We start from the raw sequence: 9,346 nt of genomic DNA, 5'->3' as shown, positions 1-9,346 counted from the left end.
AAGTTTATTACAGATGACACCATCAATTTACAACCAATCAAATGGCACTACACACTATAAATATATGCCCATATATGGAAAACGCCATTGGCACCATGCGCGCAGCTGCTTTCACACGACAGGAGCTGCGTATGCTGGTTGCGGTAATGGACCGCCGCGTAGGCCGCGCAGGGCCCTTTATCCCAAATAGGGTAAAGTGCGAGGCCTACGCGGAGGTCCGCCGCTTACTGCGAACACGCACCCGGAGCAGGAGGTCCATCATACAGTTGGAGAGGCGCTGGAGCGACCTCCGCCGACGCACGACGGACCTGTTGGCGGAATTGCGCCAACAAATCCGCGCAAGACGTATACTCAGTAAGTTTAACACATTAAATATGTGTATTACACTGAGAATATTACCATACACTTTAAATGTAAAGACTGCACATTTTCACTAAGATGTTAAATAGTGAGAAAATTAGCAGACTGTTAGACTATTGTAGAACAAACATGCCAAGTTTACACAGTGTGTGTGGTTATTGGAAGCAGTACTGACTGTAGCAAAGTGCTTTGGAAATAGTTAATGTTGTTGTACTGAGTTGCTACACAGGCTGTCGCCTGAACCCAATAACTTGCTCTGTGTCTTTAACATGGGACAGAACAATGTAATTTTAAAATGCTGATGTTTTTTTTTTTAATCCACTACCTAATTATTACATATCTCATTCTAGGGCAAGCACAACGTCGAGCAGCGTCTGCAAAGCGGAGAATTACACGCCCAGGCCCAGCACATTCTCCACACCCTCCCCTTCTGTGGACCACTCCCCCTCTCTGCCCCCCTCCCCCTCTCTTTCCCAAGCCCCCTCTCTGGCCCACTCCCCCTCTCCGGCCCACTCCCCCTCTCCGGCACAATCCACCTCTCCGGCCACCTCCCCCTCTCTGGCCCACTCCCCCTCTCCGGCACAATCCACCTCTCCGGCCCACTCCCCCTCTCCGGCCCAATCCCACTCTCTTTCCCAATCCCCCTCTCCGGCCCAATCCCACTCTCTTTCCCAATCCCCCTCTCCGGCCCAATCCCACTCTCTTTCCCAATCCCCCTCTCCGGCCCAATCCCACTCTCTTCCCCAATCCCCCTCTCCGGCCCAATCCCCCTCTTTTTCACAATTCCCCTCTCTGCCCCCCTCCCCCTCTGTGTCCCAAACCACCTCTCCACCACCCTCACCCTATCAATCTCAACCACCCTCTGTAAGGTCCTCCCCCTTCCATCCTCTTTCCCAAATCGACCCTCCTTCACCCATTCTGCCTCCTTCACCCATCCAGCCCCAATCCCCCATCCAGCCAACCTTACCCATCCAGTCTACATCCCCCAGCCAGCCACCTTCGCCGCCATCCAAATGGGCAGCAGAGGCCCCGGAGCCACTTGAGGGAGGTGGGCAAGTGGCAGAGGAGAGTAAGTTCACACACATTGTTTTTATTTTTTTTAAAGTATTTTACGACACATTCAAATAAATGCAGTGTTGTACTGTGGACAATCTTTTGCCAAGGTTAAATGCTTGTCTTCTTCCTCATGGTATGGATGATGCATTTACATTTGTGTGAGGAACATTATATGTACAGTGTCTACATCTGCAATGTTGAGGATGGCCACTCTGGGTCGCCAATCACTATGTCGACAGGTTTGCCTGCACAACAGGGTTTGTATGTGAAACATTATATGCAAAACATTTAGACCTGAGTGGTACTTTTTGTGTAGTTTTACTTTTACAATTTTGCCTGGGTATTGCAATATTTGCACATTAAAGTCACAGGAGTCACTTTGTTAGGCAGGCTAAGCACACAGTGATTTGTGTTGTGAAAGTTACACTCCTACTATTTAAGCATTTTACTTTTTGAAAGCTGTTAGACCTTATGTTGTAAGGCAGGCTTTCATGGATGGTGGGCATGCTAGGATATGTGGTCCTTCTGAAGATGTGGATATGCAGTGTGATGATGCAGGACCAAAAACAACAAAGAAAAGACTGCTTCACTCCAGATGTGAATGAATCCCTGCATGAGGCTACATTTACTAAGATGGTATTACTATTTAAGTTGGGATGTTGCCCATAGCAACCAAGCAGATAATACTTTTCATTTATTTTGCACCTTCTACAAGATAATATGTTGAATTTGATTGGTTGCTATGGGTAATGTCCCATCTAAAATATAAGTCCCATATTACTGTATGTATCCCATGGTGTCATACACTTTGTTTAAATAAATAAAAAAAAAGCCTGCTGAGCAGGCTTGTGTGTTGTTCTGCTAATGTTTTCTCATTAAAACACCCATGATGTAGTTACTTGGCCATTAAAGCAGGCCTGCCCAAACTGCGGCCCTCCAGCTGTTGAGAAACTACACATCCCAGCATGGCCAGACACAGCTTTTGCATTCTCGGACAGCAAAACTGGGTCAAGGCATGCTGGTATATGTATTTTCCAGACAGCTGGAGGTCCGCAGTTTGGACATGCCTGCATTAAAGTGTGCTTTGTGCCTTGTTTGTATAACAGGTAATGTGAGGAAGTTAGTCATGTTTATTTTGCATCTTAATTTCAGATGTTGCGGTTGGAGATCCCACAAGTTTGGCTGGAATTCTGGCAAACATGCGCCAGCAACTTATAAATTTGCTTGAAAGTGTGGATTTGCTGCAAAAATTTGTTTAAAAAAAAATAGTTATATGATTAAAAAGAAAAACAAATTTTGAGGAAAAATGTACTAATAAATATTTTTGTTTCAAGTTAATCGGGTGTTGTGTTTATTTATGCAATAAAGGAACTGCAGATCGGCAAGCAGAAATTGGTTAGCTTAAACATTTCAGACATGTAACTTAAGAATGTGAATTTAAAATTAAAACCAAAAATAAAAAACAAATTAGTTAGGAGCTTATTGATGAAAAAAACATGTTAACACATTTATTCACACACTACACCTCTACACAAAAAACAAACAAAAAAACAATATTTACCACATCTATATTTTAAATTACTTATTTTTAATGTGGATGGCCAATTATGCATACAAAGTGTTCTTCAGGTATTATTTGAAGACTTAATTGGTCATGACCATTAACAATTGTAGCGCCCTAACATAGGAAGACCATGGGAGTTTATTTAGAGGTATGACAAGTTACTATGACCCATTGAATTATACTATGTAATGGTGCATATAAATGAATTCCTGTATTTTCCATTATATATATATATTTAACTATGTATGTGGCTGGTAACAATTACATGGTGTACAGGGCTGATACTACTTATGGGACAGCTGGAGAGATTGTTCCAGAAACTGACCCTCATGCTGCTATAACTGTCAAATGGCAGAGACCGCATGAGGAGGAGAGCAGGTGCACAAAAGTCAGTTGGTGCCGGTGACTCAGGAGACTGGATGCAGCTGGGAACTGTTGAACACAGCCAGCCCTGGGAGCAGTGAGAGGAGACAAGTGACAGCCGCTAGGGAGAACCAGCAGATCTTTACAAGGGGGAGCGCGGTGAGAGTGTGACGCAGCCCAGAGAAGATGTGGTCGGGAGCCCGGAGTCTGCACGGTACCTGCCAGCTATCCTTCCAGGCATTGGGAGGAGAGGAGATCACACTGAGGTATTGTGCCGCTGCACGCTGCCCCCGCAGAGTCTTCCAGGCAGGCAGGGGAAGGTGGTGTGACCCGGCGGAGAGCCATCTTAGAGTCCTCTGAGCGGCAGAAGCAGCGGGAGGGGAAGCGGAGGTGGCCAGCACTATAACAACATAGACGCCAGTAGCAGCCTAGCAACAGCCACACACACCCTAACCCCAGGCCGAGCCACAGAGTGAGGCACCTATAAGCAGTGAAGAAGCGGCCTATGCAAATGGGAGAGGAGGAGTAGGGAGAGCCCCTTACTGCAGCATCAATGGGCGGAGGTGTAAGTGTATTTAAGCAGATATTCATCGTACACTGTACACCAGCAGTACTATCGCTCTAGTCTATGACAGGAGTGGGACTGATTATACTAGCGCTAGACAACAGATATAGAGGAGCCGACTATAGTACAGAGGAATCAAATTTTATTGCATCATTAGTCCAGTGTGGATTGTACAGTATCGGTTCCTGCTCCATCATAAGAAATTAAGAAACCTGGAAAGTGCTAGAGGGCTATGTATATGTACCTGTGGAACTGTGCCCAAGGACTATAGTAGCGCTGCATAAATATTTCTAGCAGTGTCAGTTACCAGTGTTTCACAGCATCAAATTAGCACTGGTGCAGGCGAATCGGAACATTAAGCAGCCCTGAGGATTAATTTTTGAAGGATAGGACCTGCTAGGTATACAAAGGGTGTCGTTCTGCTTAGGAAACAGTAAGAGCGGAGACCAAGACATTAAGCGCAGCATTTTTTAAAGACAGCAAATAAAAGCAGAGTCAATAGTAAAGAGATAGTCCAAATTAGTCTGCATTTTATAAATAGTTGCTGAACAATTCACCTGTTCCATAAGTACAAGGTGAAGAGACTGGTAGTCAGCATATAAAAGAATCTACTGTTATGAGCCAAACTACTTCAAGTACCCTAAGACTGTGATTATATTTCATATATTGCTTCTAACCCGGATATCGCCTAAGGGACAGCTTAAACACTTAAACTCTGCAGGAACATAGAGGACCCCTGTGTTACGAAATACACAGGAATACAGTTGGTTAAGGAGGTACAGCAGCCAGGGATCAGATATACTAACATCCCAAGGAGTACCATGTAAAATACACATCTACTGTGAAGGGAAAAAGCCGATTGTTAGTGTTTGATACATATAAGTTAAGAAGTACCTTCTACTCAGCAGACCACAGAGAAACATTTGTAACATTATATAGGATAGTAACTGTTGCAATAATTTTCCAGACTGAGCCAAGAGGCCTGTCACTAGCTAAAGGGAGAATTGAAGGTTATGGTTTAGTAATGATGTTACATAGTCTGTACTAAATGCTGATGTTTTCATAGGTTTATGGGCCCTATAGTGCACTATCACCCTAAGAGTACCCGGGTCACTCAAACACCTATAGGTGTTATTTCAAAGAGTATTTTTTTTTTTGTAATGCATGCAGTTGGAAATGTATAGTATAGAGTATATAGGATATTCTATGATATAAAGAGATAAGCTGAGATAAAGATTTATTACAATATAATTGCAAAGTTATAAGTGAGAGAAGTGGTTGTGTTTTATTTGCCATAAATACTTACCAATAGGGTTAATCGAGAATGCAGTTGATGACCGTTGGAGTGAATCTGAAACACAAGGAAGAACAGACAGTTGTGAAGGTACAGGTCAAAGTGCAACCTAGGGGAAGGGTATTAATACATGCTCTTCATTGGCTTTCCCAAGCAAGCCTAAACTACATAAGTGCTTGGGTGGAGGCACGCCTTAGTAGTCACTGATAGTAACCCCCTCACTGCATTGAAATAGTGGGTAGGAAAGGGTTACACAATCATTACACTAATTGGATTCGTAATTGAGGAAGGCTTGTGGAGCCTTATTTAACTTAAAAGAAAAAAAAACCATTGCTGGCCCTCATTCCGAGTTGTTCGCTCGCTAGCTACTTTTAGCAGAAATGCATACGCAAAGCCACCGCCCTCTGGGAGTGTATTTTAGCATAGCAGAATTGCTAACGAAAGATTAGCAATTGCTAACGAAAGAGTAGCAATTCTGCTAATATTAGCAGAATTGCTAACGAAAGCAATTTCCTTGCAGTTTCTGAGTAGCTCCAGACCTACTCCTAGATTGCGATCACCTCAGTCCGTTTAGCTCCTGGTTTGACGTCACAAACACGCCCAGCATCTGAACAGCCACTCCTCCGTTTCTCCAGACACTCCTGCGTTTTTACCTGGCACGCCTGCGTTTTTTAGCACACTCCCTGAAAACGGCCAGTTTCCGCCCAGAAACTCCCACTTTCTGTCAATCAGCAGAGCGATTGAAAAGCTTCGTTCGCCTGTGAGTAAAATAGCATAGTTTTGTGTAAATTTGCTTAGCGCGTGCGCCCTGAGATGCATACGCATGCGCAGAACTGCCGGATTTTAGTCTATTAGCAATTCTGCTAAAATTAGCAGCGAGCGAACAACTCGGAATGAGGGCCGCTGTGCGGATTTTAGCAAAAGCGTGTGCAATTTTAAGAGGAATGTGTAAATCTACGAGAAGTTAGTATTTTTATGATGAGGTTTGTGGTAATGCGATGGGTTCGCATTAGTGCGATGTCATTTGGCATACGCCTACTTTGTGTAATACTGCGTTGGGGTGGTTATTCGCTATTGTGCAATGTTTTCGCAATATTGCGAATATGTTGTGCGAACGAAAAAAAGTTGTGAACAACTCGGAATGACCCCCCCCCCAATACGATAACTAGAGCTACCACCACATAATGCAATTTAAGGGACAAAGCAGAGCTGCTGCACATGCCCAGTGGTAGCATCTTCTTCTACCAAGTTTGCTGTGTGAATCTTCAGTCAGTACACTGGACAAGAGAGTAGCTACCATGAAGAAAAGACAGGAGCCTTACCATGAGGTGGGAGAATGTGTGCTTAAAAAGTGCAGGACTGGTTCTATTATGTTTGTGTATTTATTTATTATGGTATGTTTAATCTTTTTCCTGACTACTTATTTATATTATTTAAATGTGTGATACAACCTATACTATAGACCATCTATAGCAGGGGTGGGGAACCTCAGGCCCGAGTGCCGTATAAGGCCCTTAAAGCCACTTGATCCGGCTCGGCCAGGCTCACCTAAACGAGAGGAGATGCCGAGCGCCCACTGAGATTTTACCACCAGCGGGCGCCCGGCTCCTCAGCAGCAGCGGCCGGAGGCAGGAGCTCACTCCTGAGCTCCAGCTTCTGGCTCAGGCAGTGTACATGTGTGGATGTGCGGCGCTATGGGAGAGACGTCATGACATCTCCCATAATTTCAAGGAGAGGGAGGGCAGCAGTCCGGGAGCAGGAGCAGGGCTGGTGAGCATTGTGTTTTTTTTTCTTTCTTTTAATGTGTGTGTGTAAGCGGCACTACTAGGGGGCATATTTAATGGGGCATAACTACAGGGGGCATATCTAATGGGGCATAACTACAGGGGGCATATTTAATGGGGCATAACAACTGATAGGGCATATCTAATGGGCCAAAACAACTGACAGTGGGCATATCTAATGGGGCATAACAACTGACTGGGGGCAAATTTAATTGGGCATAACAAGTGACTGGGGGCATAACTACTGACTGGGGGCAGGCTAATTTTTAAGTTGATAATTTTTGTATGGCCCCCGAAGGATTTTATAAATATCCAAATGGCCCTTGGTAGAAAAAAGGTTCCCCAGCCCTGATCTATAGTGTTAAATATTAACACTGTATTCCAAACAGGGGGGGTCATTCCAAGTTGATCGCAGCAAGAATTTAGTTAGCAATTGGGCAAAACCATGTGCACTGCAGGGGAGGCAGATATAACATGTGCAGAGAGAGTTAGATTTGGGTGGGTTATTTTATTTCTGTGCAGGGTAAATACTGGCTGCTTTATTTTTACACTGCAAATTAGATTGCAGATTGAACGCACCCCACCCAAATCTAACTCTCTCTGCACATGTTAAATCTGCCCCTCCTGCAGTGCACATGGTTTTGCCCAATTGCTAACTAAATTCCTTCTGCGATCAACTTGGAATTACCCCCAGTATACATTAATGTCCAGGGTCTTTACTAGGTTCTTCTACCGCTCCCCCAGACTCCCACAATTGCTCCAACGTTCCGCAGAGTGGGAGATTGTGTACTGCATTTGGAAACCCCCCTCTAGAAATCCTGCGTTTGCCACTGTACCTGCACCCTCCCTGTAATTCTCCCTCAGTGTGTCTGACCTCAGCCTACCTGTAACTCCCCCCCTCTGTGTCTCTGGGTGGCAGTGGCGTGCGGTGAGGTCAGTGGCTGGTGAGGCACTGCAGCCATGTCCGTCTAATCCCGCCGATGACCCCTACCGCCGCTGAGCCAATGCCCGCGACTGCCCCTGAGCCAATGCCCACTACCCCCACCACCGCCTTATAATTCGCCCACACATCAACTGCCCTGGCACTCCACCACTATTTCACATCTCAGTCCGATGCCGCCACTGCCGCCAATGCCCGCAGCCTGCCTGCTCATTAAACTTGTGATGAGCAGGCGGCTAATATATTGTAAATTTTTATAGAAAAAAATAAATTACTGTTTGGGACTGGGGAGGGAGTGGGAGGAGAACATGAATGCAATTTTGTTGTCCAGTGTTTCCATTAACTTAATAGCACCGTGGGTGTGGCGCTATTAAGTTAATGGAAGTCCTGGACAACAAAATAGCCAGCAGTGGGTGACAGGGAGAGGGTGACGCTCGATAGAGGGTGACAGCTGTGGATGACAGAGTGGGTGACGCCAAGGAGAGGGTGACAGGAAGAGCGTGATGCCAGGGAGAAGGTGACAGAAGGAGCGTGACCCCAGGGAGAGGGTGGCAGCAGTGGATGATGCCAGGTAGTGGTTGACGGGGAGGATGACGCCAGGGAGAGGGTGGCAGCAGTGGGTGACAGGGAGTAATGCCAGAGAAAGGGTGATTGCAGGGAGAGGACACCATGGAGAGGGTGACGCCAGGGAGAGGGTGACAGCAGTGGATGATGCCAGGGAGAGGGTGACACCAGGGAGAGGGTGGCAGCAGTGGATAATGCCAGGGAGAGGGTGACGCCAGGGAGAGGGTGACGGGGAGGGTGACGCCAGGGAGAGGGTGGCAGCAGTGGATAATGCTAGGGAGAGGGTGATGGGGAGGGTGACGCCAGGGAGAGGGTGACGGGGAGGGTGACGCCAGGGAGAGGGTGGCAGCAGTGGGAGACAGGGAGTAATGCCAGGGAGAGGGTGATTGCAGGGAGAGGGTGACGACAGAAAGAAGGTGATGCCAAGGAGAGGGTGATGGGGAGGGTGATGCCAGGGAGAGGGTGGCAGCAGTGGATAATGCCAGGGAGAGGGTGACGGGGTGGATGACGCCAGGGAGAGGGTGACGGGGAGGGTGACGCCAGGGAGAGGGTGACGGGGAGGGTGACGCCAGGGAGAGGGTGGCAGCAGTGGGAGACAGGGAGTAATGCCAGGGAGAGGGTGATTGCAGGGAGAGGGTGACGGGGAGGGAGACTCCAGGCAGAGGGTGACAGCAGTGGGAGACAGGGAGTAATGCCAGGGAGAGGGTGATTGCATGGAGAGGGTGACGACAGAAAGAGGGTGAAGCCAAGGAGAGGGTGATGGGGAGGGTGATGCCAGGGAGAGGGTGGCAGCAGTAGGAAACAGGGAGTAACGCCAGGGAGAGGGTGATTGCAGGGAGAGGGTGAAGACAGAAAG

This window comes from Pseudophryne corroboree, chromosome 3, assembly GCF_028390025.1.
Source record: "Pseudophryne corroboree isolate aPseCor3 chromosome 3, aPseCor3.hap2, whole genome shotgun sequence".
Taxonomy (NCBI): Eukaryota; Metazoa; Chordata; class Amphibia; order Anura; family Myobatrachidae; genus Pseudophryne; species Pseudophryne corroboree.
This window is presented reverse-complemented; position numbering follows the sequence as displayed.